We start from the raw sequence: 14,032 nt of genomic DNA on the forward strand, positions 1-14,032 counted from the left end.
CTGAAACCGTATGTTCACAAAAAGTCAAAATGAATTTTCTTGAGATCTCCAAAATAATTCTTCTTTCAGTTCAACCTAAACCATTAACTGAATTAGGGCTCAATTTATAAATACCTTTAATGTGGCAAAGTTGACATTTCTCAGCAAAGATGACTATAAAACAAACCAGGAAACAAAATAGATCTCTACCATAGAACTCATTTAGGCTGTAAATACTTCCTGTGCAGATCTATTTATCCAAGTCATATCCACAGCTTAATTGATGCTCATAAAGTCCAAGCCAATTTTGAATTTGATGGAGTTAAATCATTAATGAAGCTGTTCAGTCATGTGCACAGTTAATTGATTAGTATGAAGTTAATGGGCATTCTGAACTTAGCTTCACCACTGGGGACTTAGGCCTGGAAAAATTAATCTTTCTTAGTGGAAAGATCTTCGATCTGGATGTGAGTCATGCAACTAGCCAGAGTTAATTAAGTAGCCAGAGTCATATCAGTAGGACTCCTAATGACCACAATTGAGACAAAATCTTCAAGGTAACTGGGAAGAACAGGCATTTTAGCCCACTTTTTAGAATTCAAGGACTTCGCTGTATGCACCTCATTTGTGCACTTGCTACACATTTCCAGACACAGAGAATTTAAGGTGTTAGTACCTTTCTGCTAAGATATTGGCAATACTTTCTGCTAAGTAGAAAGTGTAACTGTGATGAGCATGTAGTTTCACATTGCTGTTCAGTGCTTTGGGAAACTGGACCACTTCCTTGACTTGCTAAAAGTGACTTTATTTGCCGAGTTTTAGACAATACAGTTTTAAGCTGTTGAACTTTATTTTAGGACAACTTATTCGAGTCAAAGGTAAAGTCTCACTGAATTCAATAGAAGTACTTAAACTGTATCTCATAATGTTGGAAAGAACATCAATATTCATCTATTTCTATTGACAGAGGAGTCGACCAACCATACAAGAGATTCACATTGAAAAATAATTGATTGTAGCTGCATACTCTTTTGAAAGTACTAGGCTACACACTTTCTGTAGAGAAAACATAATTATGAACTTCACACATAGAAATATCTCCAAAAAGCAGTACAAAAATCTCAAGAACACTGCTATGCCAGATTTTTTAAAAGAGGAGGGTATGATAGTTCTGTTTTCACTTCTTTGGCCAAGCAAATTGTGTTTTGTCTGTCTACGCTGATACAGTTAATGATTATCCTACACTTCTGTGAGATGTTGGCCAAAATATTTCTGTGTTCTTCCACAACGATCTAGAAGCCTTTCCTGTGTAATCAAGATGGAATCCCCTGGAGCCATTTTACTACACAGCTTTTCAGAGTGTAAATTGATGTTTTTTCCCTAATGTGATTACAGACATTCCAGCTCTTGTCAGACTAGATCAGGGCCTTGTAAACATTTAGACAATCCTGAAAGAATTTATGCCAGCCATATTTTTTGCCACAAAGTTATTATCATATTTTGACAAGAATAACTGTCACTGTACTGCTTCTTCTTCTCAGTGAAAGCAACAATCAGGTCAGATAATAATTCAAAGGGTTTTTTTTCTATTGTTGGGCTCCAGTGCCTAAACATAGCAAAGCTTCAAAAGCTCAAACACTTGCATGTGCTTATATGCTTATACCCTGGGGATGCAATCTACTGTAATCATTCTTTTTTCGACAGCCATTGATTCCTTCTGCACTGGTCAATACTTATTTAATTTCACAGCCTATTATACAGGTTTCTTGGTTCTTGCATTCTATTTGGTATAATCCATTAAATGTGATCCAGCCAAACATTGTCTGAATGTCCTTGAGTTTCACAGTGAATCAAATGAGCATTCCCTAAACAATCTTGCATTTCCACTGAAAACAAAATAGATGCAGATTCTGGTAAGCATGAATCACCTTTTTGATTAAAATATTAATTATATTAAAGAAATGAGGATTAAATAGCTGGAACTTTCCTTGCAAGATTGTTTTCCATTAAAATAAAACAATCAATGCATAATAGAAATGGATTTGATCTGTAAATTGAGGGTTTGGGTCTCCTTTCTCTTTTGTAATAAGACTGGCAGCTTCAAGTCTACCAACACCTTCTGGATTTACACTAACTAGGTGCTTATGCTCTCAGATTAAGGTATGATTTCCCCTACCAAGTCTATGATTTTTAGAGGTCACAACACACACACGCAAGGAGAAGATAGCATAACAGGTAGAAAACAATAAATTACACTGGTCACAGTTCGTAAGACTAAGCTTTGGTATACTGTGTGCCATTTATTGTCACACACAAGTCATTCTATCAAAGTCCCCAGGACTATTTAGATAAATAAATCTGAGCAAGTGTGTAGCTATTGACAGAAAGAGAGTTAGTCCTCAAGCATTTTTGAAGGAGGTGGTTCATGCTAGGTTCTTATTCACGTATTTTCATTTTAAATGCCAGCTATTTCTATACATTTCTGCTTCCTCATCCTTAAAAATACCAAGTCTACCTATTTTCTGCTTAAAGGGTCTGTGAGAAAGCATGAATATGATTAGGACACATTTAACTTTTCCTCCTTATTTTCAGAGAAAAAAGGAATCTCCTTTTGTTAATCTATACCGTGCTCCAGAGACACTGTATGAAAAGTCCAATAACATGTCTAAACTTCTTGATCACAAGAAACGTATAGTCCTCCACAGTGATACTGCTTCTCTTGTATATCCCTGACTAGAAGGATACCTTCTGCTGCATTCCTCTACCTTTGTCTGTGATTGATAGTCTCACGAATTCATAGGCTCTTTAGGTCTTTCTCCCATGGCTCCCTAGGAGACAATAAAAAAGATTTTGTTGTTTGTTTTGTGTAGATAGACAACATGGAACTCCAGCAGTAAAAGAAGCATTAGCAAAAAAAAAAAAAAAAAAAAAAAGCTTTTGTCTACAGTCTGACCTAAGTCACTATCAGTTGACAATTCATGGAATGAGGATATCAGCAAAAATATTATAGGGACCTAGTAACAGTATCCATACAGAGCAGTTAGAGAAATACAAAGAAAGAGATTTATCCTTCCTTCTCCTGGTCTCATTTTTCTGGATTTTAATGACACATGTAATGTCTTCAGGCGCAGCACTACAATAGGTTAGCACACAATTCACAGGAGTACATGCTAGCAATGTGTAGGACTGTTCTTCAGTGAAAGAACTGACAAGTGCAGTCTTTACTCAGTATGGTGAAACAGCGTTCCTTATGCTTTTTTAAAAAAAAAAAGAAAAAAAAGAAAGCCTTTGATAGGTCATTTTTTCATGGGCTAATTTGAAGATATCTGGCAAGCTTACAAAGAAATTGGAAGTTGTAAACTTCTTAAGCAGGTGCCATGACATAAAGTAGTACCAATTTAGCTATGGCTGAATGATTAACATTTTCCCCTACTCCTGGCTCGATGCATATTTTCCATTTTTTAAGAAAGACTAACTGAAAACTTGGCCTAGATTATCACACCCCTTAAAACAAGTACTAACTCTTAAAAAAGAAAACTAACTCATACTCTGACTAATAACCCCTCTACTTTTTGACTGAACCCTGGTATGGTCACAATTTCAGTGACAGTGTTATCAGAGAATATTGCTACATGATGATCTCTCCAAAGACTAAGAATAAAACAACGGAAAGTTGAACTATCTTCCAGTAATGATTACAGAGGCATTTCAGAGGCAGTGAAAACAATGAACCATGGATACCAAGTGAAGACCGTTTGGCAAAGTTTCATTTGGAAAGATTCAGTGTCTGCATAGAGTTGGCTCTGCGCAGGCTGAAAGGATAACCGGGAAGATTTAGTTCCTGATTCAGCCAGGCATTTAAGGACATGAATAGTCCCATTGAAGTCAACGAGATTACTCACTCACTTGAAGTTAACTGCATACTTAAGTATCTTTCTGAAACGGACGCCTACGCTTGCAGAATGGTAGTAGGAAACTGGTTTGCCAGAGACTGGCTACAAATCAGCTTCGTAATGTTTGTTTGGAAAGTCTGTCAGAGCTTTCCCATGAAAAGGTACATTTCTCCACCCCATTGAACTGCCAGGATAGCTAGGGGCAAGTAGGTAAAATAGATAAAATAGTCCTTTGCCTTGTTCTTTAAGAACATTATGCTGGGGCATAGAGTAACCTCTTTCCACTTTGCCTTATGTGTCAGGAGACCCAACTTTTTTCTGGACTTGATTTTCTCATATTTGAATCTTAATCAGTGAGGTTATTATTGCAGCAAATCCTCCTCCTGGGAAGCACTTCTAAAATGAAATTAAAGAACAAATGCTGATTGAGTTGCAAGATTTCCAAAATGTTATACTTGTTGGTTGTTTTTCAAAAAGGCCAAAATATCCCAACAGCATTATTCCAGGAGTTTGAAAGGAAGTCCCCTGTCACTGTCAATGATCAGCATTCTCAGCTGAAAAGAAGTTGAAGCTGAAAGGGAAGATGGTACTATTATTCTTATTTAACTTCAATTAGTTAGAGCAACAAAAGAGACAAACTGGTGTCCATGCTTTAGCATTATGAAAACAAGATGCTCCAAAAAAATAGATGAGTCATTAATTTAAAATAATTTTAAGCACCAAAAGGACAATGAGCCTGCACACAGAACTAAAACCTGCCTAATTTCCAAAATGAAGCTGGCTTTCCAAGAAATGACTATGACTTGTTCATCTGAAAAAAAAAAAAAAAAATTAAAATATTCTATACATAAAGGATAAAATACTTAGAAAACATGAAGATTTATACAGTACATCACTTTTTTCCCTTGGAGGTTGAAAGTCATAAGCCATGTTAGAAAATGAGATACCTACAGCAGAGAACAGTACTTTGTCAATAGGAAAAGGTAGTACTTGATAAAGTTATGTGACTTCAGGTACTCTGGACTTTATTCCAAACCATACTTTGAACTTCTCTTATTATCAGGGAAAAGTGACAAACCTTTGTACCTTATTGCTCCATATCAAAACCAGATAATTCCTTTAAAAAAAAAAAAATTATTCATGGCAAAGCCTAGTTTTTCTTACCTGCTATTGTCATGTTTTGACACAATAAAGCCCTATTTTGTATACAAGCTGCTGAAACATAAACAGAATATGGATTGTTGCTGAATTAAGGAATTACCAAACCTATAAACTTTGTCCCCTCACCATTACTTTTTGGCTAATAAAGCTCTGTTTACTGTACTGGCTAACACAAATCAGTGGCTGGCAAAGCCTGCAGTGCAGTTCTGAGAAGGGAAGGTGGGTTGAGTAGTGTGGCCAGTCCTTTCTCTTCCAGGATTCCTTCCCTGAGTGTTAAAAGGTACAGGTTAACATTTCTTCTGGCTCTTTCCAAGGTGAAAAAGGAAAGTAGTTTGGGAAAAGACATAGAAAAGGCAAGCAAGCTGTAGCATTTTAAGGGGTTCATGAAATTATCCCCTGTAAGTGTAGAAACAGCCAATGCAGAGGAATGATAGCTTGTAGTCGCCCTACAAGCATACATAGCCATGAGGTCTGCAATCATGGAAAGGAAATAGACTGGACAAATGAGATTGCAATTCTTTTGCTGGTTCCTGTCTTCCATGACTGATAGTGCTTTGTGCTCTTGGTTCTCAATCACCACCTGGAACCTGCACGACACCAGCATCTTTTGTCATTGGCTGTGTTATAATCCTTTTCCCCCTCTCTTTCCAACTCCTAATCTTTCTTGCTAAACAGTTCTTTTCAATATCATATGCATTCCAACAGCCTCTGAAGATTTGCATCAAATAAACTGGCACTGGTGGAAACGTGTGTTCCTTTTCCAGGCCTGGTTGTGAGAAAATGCAGCAAAGCAAGCTGTGAGTTTATATCTGAGAACATGGCTTCTGTCCAATAACTTGTCAAGTTTGTCAAAAGTGTCTGACTGAAGCCCTTTATTATCACACACTGGTGAAATGATTTGCCTGAAGGGGAAACAGAGCGTTAATAAATTGAATGAATTGCACTTTGTTCATGACAGACTGTAATGGTACAGTCTTCTGTATACTGTACATTCCAGATAGAACCCCAGGTCCGCTCTGATTAATATTCAGCTGTATAAAAGCATAAGAGTCAACTTGGGATTGGTAGCACAAATCAGCCATTCCTAGGATGCCTCACTGAAAGCATTTCCCAGGCTAGATCATATGCCACCTAGTCTTAAACCATGGCAATATATCATGTTTACATTGTCAATGGCTCATCAGCCTGATGACAGGGCAAAACTAACAATTCAGGCTTTAAATATTCCTGTCATAATATCAAGATTAACATCCATTTAGAAATGTGGAGTAAACAAAACTTGAACTTTTTATTGCCCTCATTGCCATGGTAAAAGATCTGAGGACATGGATGTTGCCTTGTAAGTCCTGTACAACTTTTGAACTCCTTGAGAAAAATAGTAAATTTCTCTGTCTTTCTAAATGATTTTTACATCTTTATGAAATAACAAGAGCTTAACAGACTTGCTAGAATTTTATTGGCCCAAATGACAAGGGGAAGGGGAAAAGAGGTCTATAATTTCTTGTATTATGGATTTACTGCATTATGGAAAGGAGAGCTACAAAAATAAAAGAATACACATTGTGCAGAAATGTAAGGAAATAAAAGAATACACATTGTGCAGAAATGTAAGGAAACCTTGGTACAAGAATGACTTCTTCAGTAAATCTGCTTCAAGGTGATTTTCTACTGAGGAAATTCAAATATATACTAAATTATTTCATGTATGTTTAAAGGCACGAAATGTCAGCATTTTAACAGAAATTCCAACTACAGTCGTGGTGTCACAGATTAGCATTATTCAGTAAATGCCTTATTGGCTCTGATAGCCAAGCACTTGAAAATACAGACAGAAAAAGGGAAGGTATTTGATTTCCTAAACCATAGATTGGTAGGAATGTAAGGGTTTTACCTTACTATTCAGTAAGGAAAAAAACCAACCAAAACCAACAGCAACAGAACCAAAAAAACCCCTAACCTGAACCCCAAACCCCACAGCCACCAAACCTTTACCCAGAAGGAAATCTCCGTAAATACTGTATCAAATTCCCCATCCTTTGTAAGGTTCATCTCTGGAAATCCATTCAGATTTTAATTGGCTTCCAGGACCATTTCTAGTGCATACTTCACTAGGATCAGTGACCTACTCTGTTTATTCAAATTATTGTCTCCATATTCACTCACTCCCTCATCTGTGTGTCCCAGATCACCAAGAAACTACACTCCCTGGAGAGCTTATGTTCTTTCTCAAAAAAAAAAAAAAAAAAAAAAAAAAAAAAAAAAATTGCCCTCCAGCAAATCCAAGTGTATATGCTGGATTTGAATTTACTTCAGAGGAAAAAGTATTATGAAAGTATTTTCATAACAATTTTGGTGGTATCTTTCTCTTTTACTTATGCTTCCGCATAAAGGCTCATCGATAAATCACAGTTTTCCTGTTACAATCTGAAAGTCACCCTTCAGCTTTCTTCAGTCGCCAAAGGAATTTAAGCTATAGTATGACAAGTGGACCAATAAGACTGAAATCCCTAGGCTTACATGAATTTTTAAAAAAATATAATTATTATCTAAAAGCCTTTCTCAACTCTACCTTTCCTGATGATGGTGTTCTGAAGAAGCAATCTGTTCTATGTGAAGTTTAAAACAAGTTGGTAGCGTCCCATACAGCACTATGATTCATTTTGGAAACCTCTGTGCTGATATCAGCATGTTGAATACCAGAAAGAAAGTGACCCAGCAATGACTTCGGGTAGCTTCATGGACTGAAGCAAATATTTACATTACTTCAGGCAACGGGGAGGTGGGGTGGCACAATGAAAGCCATATTTGTCCTAAGGATTATGTCACTGTTCCAAACACAGCCTCTCTGTGCAAAAAGCGAGGAGGATTTTAATTACCCTTCTCCTCCCCCATCATCCAAATATTTTTAGGATTACTTGACTGTGCAAAGTGTGTGATAGCCAGTTGTCAGGAAACAAAGGGCACTGTATTCCTGAGCGAAAGAGTTGGTCTTCTGAGCAATCAAAATTCTCAGAGATGCACAAAAGTTGAATTGATTTGATCATTTGTGATATCAACTGGGCAGTTAAAAACTTTGCCTAAAGAATTTGATTGCAAAATATATAAACATTGGGAGAATCCTCTCATGTTCACAGGAAAGATCTGCCGTTTAGAAAAAATGGTACCAACTATGAGTTAGATACAGCTCTCAAAAAATGGATAGGGGAAAAGTAACCATGAAATACTCCTGTTAAATAGCTTTTTATATTCATGTACTACTTTAAGACAACTGTAGCAGTTTGTCTTCAAACATTTGAGCAGTCCCCTGGAAATCAGTGTCTCTTAGGGCTAGAACAAGCAATCTAGGCAGCCAGACTACCAAATGCTGGCTCATAATTTTTTTTTTCCCCTGGTTTAACAAACACTTTTAGGTGGAGTTCAGAAAATGGTTTGCAATGGAGAATGCAGAGGAGGCATTCAGATTTGTTTTCTGTGTGTAAAACATTTAGGTTGCTTCCTGCAAGCTTGGTCATATAGTCATATCTGTCCTTAACATATTGAGATCCACTATCCTTTGGATGCACACAGGACTGTTATTGTTTCTCTTTCTTCCCTTCCTAGAGAAATGTTTTGGTTTGGTTTTTTTTTTGTTTGTTTGGTTGGTTGGGTTTTTTTCCCCTAAAAAGGCAGCACAGACACTTTCTTACAAGTACTACTTTATGTTGTATTGTTTAATTCTGATTGCCTGGTAAGTCATATGTTACTGTTTAGACACTCATCTGGTAAGATGATGGGAACATTTCTGACAGTAAAACTTGAACAAAGAATTAACCAAGTCATTTTCTACAAATACTCTCACATATAGCATTTGTTGTTCTTTTTCTGTAGTGTTGGTTCTTGGAATTTGACTTGGAATGCAAATAAAAAAGGACTTGAGAGTCAAAAGTGGGACTTTTTTTCTTTAAAATGGAATTTGTAGTGATAGCCATACTGCCCAACAATAAATAGCTAGTTTACAGTTAATATTTCTAAAGCTTAAAATCTATTTTTTAACTTAGTATTTTAGTGCATTCTTTTAAATAAGGGACTACAACTGTTTGCTCTGACAACAACTTTGAACAGTTGTGACAAACCCTCACATAATGCCATCTGAAAAAATGTAAACTGCTTTATATTTTCAAGTGGTATAACATTGAAGAGAAACATGTCTCCAACAAAATTGAAGAGAAACAGTTTACTACAAGACAGACCTAACACAGAAGATTTTAAATTTGATTGTATACTTTGTCCTTTGAGTTCATAATTCATAGACCAAAACTTGCGCTGTTCTAACAATAACATTTTCCTTGACAAAATCAAAGCAGTAACCTTTCTAAATTAAAAAGGTTTCAGTGGTCTCACAGGTTTCCAGAAGATGATCAATACAGTGATCATATGAAAGGGTTTTAATGTATTATAATGTTATAACTGTTAGCTGTAAAATTTTGGATGCAGCAGTGCTGACAAGTTTGCACTGAATATTAGTGTGCTCTACAGTCCACAGGTAACAGCATGATTTCAGACCTCTGGGCTCAGTCTGCTGCTTTCTCTCCATATGGATGTCAGACAAAAATGGGGTAAAAATAAAGAATTACTCAGGAACATCAACATAGTTTCTGCAGCCAATTTTGGGGGAAAAAAAAAAAAAAAAAAAAAAAAGAAGTGTTACCGATATTTATTCTCCAACATTTGTATCACATGGTGCCCTAACAGTAACTAAAATACATATCTTTTCAAACATGTTTGTTTTGGGATTGAGCCAACAAAACCAAGCAAGACTATAGGGAAATGTCAGTCCTGAAGACCAGACATGTTTGCTGGAAGAGCATGCTTTTAAAAAGACTTCATGAAGATGTTTATCTTATTAGTTCTATGGCATAGCAAAGAAAATTCCATGGGGGAAAAAAGAAATTGTTTTTTTTCACTCTAGATATACTTACTAGGGAAATTTAATCTCTGACCAATGGAAAGGTCAAGTGCAGGCAGCATTAATCTCTTTTTAATTTATATAAGGGAAAAGCTTCTATTTGTTTCAGGGCAGGATACTCTTATACTGTTTCTATAGTATAGTCATAGCGATTCTGAGAAAGACAAACTTGCTGTAACAGAGCACATTTAAAGTGAAACAAAGCCTCCTTTGCTGTAAGGTGATGGATGATTTCTACTGATCTCATGTTTATTGGGAATATGTTAATTCTTTATATCAAAGACACATCTTTTAGGCTTGGTTCAGAAGTGTTGGCAACATGAAAAATACTAGCACAGGTTTTTTAGACAGCTTAGTAACTGCTTAAGACTACTAAACAACACCCCCCCGCCCCGCCCAGTTTCTCAGTGAATTCTATAGAGTTATATGAGATGCAGCTACATGGTGTAACCAGACATTATTTCAGACTGCACTTCACCCACCTTGACTAACCAGTTCTCTTTTTCAAAGGGATATGCAGAGAAAGATTTTTCAAACTTCAAACTTTCAGACATTTTGACAGTACTTCCAGCAGTCTTCCACTCCCTTCAAAAGTCAGGGCTCATTTTAACAAGATAGACCAGATTTCTGCCTTTATTTATCATCCTGTTTGAATTTGCAGGATAATGGTAGTGCACCTTCCAAAGGCAGAGATGTGTTCTGTTTTCAGTGTCCTAGTACATTTCTGGCCTACTGATGGATCCAAGAGCTCCTGCTTGGTTCCTCAACCTCTCATAGCATTTGTGGAGACACAAAGTCATGCAACCTTGAGATCAATACTGGCAGCGAGATTTCAAAGAATTTTAATTGCTCTTCTGAAAGTGCAACAAAACTTCACAGCTAGACTGTCTTATCAGAATCTTTAAAGCATCACGGTTTTCAGATGTGAAAGTTTGAGCTTTTTTTTTTTTCTCCTTCAATAGTTTATGAACCAGAGCACATGCATTTACTAGCTGGTTCCTATTATTAGCAGGGAATAGTTATTTTAGAACAGAAAGCACACTGAATCTATCTTTTTTGACTGTCCCTTATTATCTCTGAATTACACAGCTTACATAGTGGAATGCCTTTCAAAGACAAAATTTCAGCAGTATGGAAATAAGAATGAACTGGCTGTTGCTCGTTGTCTGTGATTTCACAGATTGTCTTGAAATTGTTTGTCATGCCTGGAAGCATGCTAAGTGACAGAAGAACCAAGATGATAGAAGATGACAGATAATTTATGAATTATGTTTGCTATTTTTCCACTTTTAAAAAAAAATTAATTGTTGCTTTTATCCATTTGAAAGAGACATAACTTTGTAAAGTGCTTTCAGACACTGTGCCTTATACTACTGAATATTGTTTTTTAGTTCTGTAAATCAGAAAAATATTACAAGGAAACCCAAGAGGAAAAAGAACCCAGCTTTGCAAAATGCTAAAGAGGGCATCCAGATTCCTTTTTACCGGACAAACATTTTGCAAGATCAAGGCTGACCAAGTCAAGAGGAAGCTGGAAGGAATATGTAAACTGTTTAAAAGCAGAATTAATTACCCAATGGGAATATTTTTTAAGGAGCATTGAACATTTTCCATTGTCTAAATAGTGAAGTTGCAGTTCAATCGTAAGTTACTGGATTCATTTTAGTATATAATCAAATTTCATGGTCTGTTTTAAGCATGAAGTCAGAGTAAATTATTATCTTTTGGCTACGAAGTCCTACTAATGCAATTAAGGAATCTAAGTCAAATCTAAATCTCTGAAGTTTTTATGCTTCAAAACTAAAGCCCAAGGTGTTTGTGTTCCTGGATATGAGAAACACAACACCTGGAAATTCTTATTTCGTTCTAATAGTCTCCTGGCATCTCTATTTCGTCATTTGTACTCTTTCTCCACTTCCAGTCAAGAGACATACAGGAATAACAGCTTCTAGTCACATATAGTTTTTATTTCACCACTTCTAGTAGTAGGCTTTTTTTCTGCCAGCTTTGATTCCCACTTAAATGAACTTTTTAATCATAATAAGATAAATCTATCACTGATGTAATTACTCTTTATTCAGTATTACAGCTGTGAGTGGGTGGGTGACAGCTACAGCCTCTATTTTCCTCAAAGTAATTTCAGCATAACTCTAGGGGATACTTAAGGAGGTATGTTAACAATATTTTTGAATTTCCTTCATAGTAGAAAAATTTTATGTGCATCTTGGCCTACTGCCCAAGATCTCAGTTGGAGAAGAAAAGGCTGCATATATTGCACATTCATTACATTAGAGGGAGTATACATCCTGATGTTTAGCTTCCACACCAAGCAATAAAGAGAGAAAAACTTTCAAGAGAGTCACAGTTTTACACCAGGGAGTTAGCTTTGTTCCCTAGATTCAAATAATTTAAAGTCAAGTAATAAATCCTATTTTGAATCCACAGTTGATGTCCTATTTAATGGTACACTGAGAAATAATTTTTTCAAGATTTTTTCTTCAAACTTTTTTTTTTTCAAACTATGTCTAGCAGTCATAAGCTGGGGAAGGAATTAAAAAACCTAAAAAAGTTAAGTCAGCACAGCATTGTCATTTGAGGGCTTGCTTCTGATTTCCTACAAGCTATCTGCAATACCCTGGTTGATCTCAGAAGTTGGACTGAGAAACCTCAATCTTGGTAACGACACATTTCTTCACTCTCATTCTGTTTGAATAAATCATGATGTCTGAAGCAAAATATACATATCTTGGTTTTAATTTTGAGGGACACAGACATCTACTGTACTGAGATGATTACACCCATTAGGAGCTAACCACAAAGCACAAATTGCCACTTTCAATTTCTTGAGTTTTTACCTTTTCTCCACATTTGATGTTGATCAAGCCTGGACAAGACAGATCCATGGAAACATGGCTTGGAAGAGCAGAATATTACTGGACTATTACTTCATCTCAAAATGAACCAAACCAACATATGTTGACTGCTGCATATACTAGCTTTATTCCTTCAGAATGTGTAAAATATATTTTAAATAGGGAGCCTGTATTATACTTGGCAAACATGAGTTCCTTCAGTGAGGGAATTTCATGCTTTACTGGCAGTAGGAATACAGACTTGGCAAGACAGGATACTTTTAAATGATATGTAAGTATAGACATCTCTTTCATTACCTGTAAGCTGGAAATACACATTCATTAGTCTGTTAAACTGTTCAGTTCAATTCTATTTCTTTATTCTTATTTTTTCTTTACTGTAGAAGGATAAAATCTTGTTTCTTTATGATTCTGAAGCAATTAAAAGAAAAATCTGCCTCCTAATCTTCTGCATGAAAGCATGGGCCAGAGGAGTCTCAAAGCCAGAGACTTTCCAGATAGCAGTTTGTCCCTTTTTTCCTTCTCAGACGCTTCCAATAGGAATGACTAGCCATAGCTCTCAACAGTACCAGTAGGCACAAAAAGCTTAAAGCAAACTCTTATCTGTAAAACAGGAAACTAAAAGACAGAGGGGGAACTCTTCCTCTTAGTAATAGAATTTGGTAATGACAAAGTAAACTTGTAAAAATGAGGGTGTGCATACAAAAGCAAAACAGGCCGTACCTTCTAGCATGTAGTGTCCTGTAAAATATTTCACCAGTGCCCTCTACATCCCTCAAAATTTCAAGGTAAAAATTGTCAAGACTTTACATTACATTTTTAAAATAACTCTGCTGAAGAATTTTGGCTTAGTATCCAAACTATTAGAATTGGATATTTTTAATGTGGGATGCTTCTTTCATTTTTTTACAGATACAGACTGTGCCTATAAAACAACAGGTTCAATGAAAATGAAAGGTATGAAACACAAAAATGTAATATACTCTTATGCAGAGATTCCAGTATTGGAATGCATCAGCGCAAGACAGCAGTGAAGCCCAGAATTTAAAATCATAATTAGACAAGCAGGATGAGAACATTCAAGAAGAAAGAAACCCCACACAGAAAAGTTCAGGATATTTTATATTCCAAGTGAAGACAGTTTAACAGAATTAAATATCATTTCTTACAAAAGGAAAAAT

This window comes from Aquila chrysaetos, chromosome Z (genome assembly GCF_900496995.4).
Source record: "Aquila chrysaetos chrysaetos chromosome Z, bAquChr1.4, whole genome shotgun sequence".
Lineage (NCBI taxonomy): Eukaryota > Metazoa > Chordata > Aves > Accipitriformes > Accipitridae > Aquila > Aquila chrysaetos.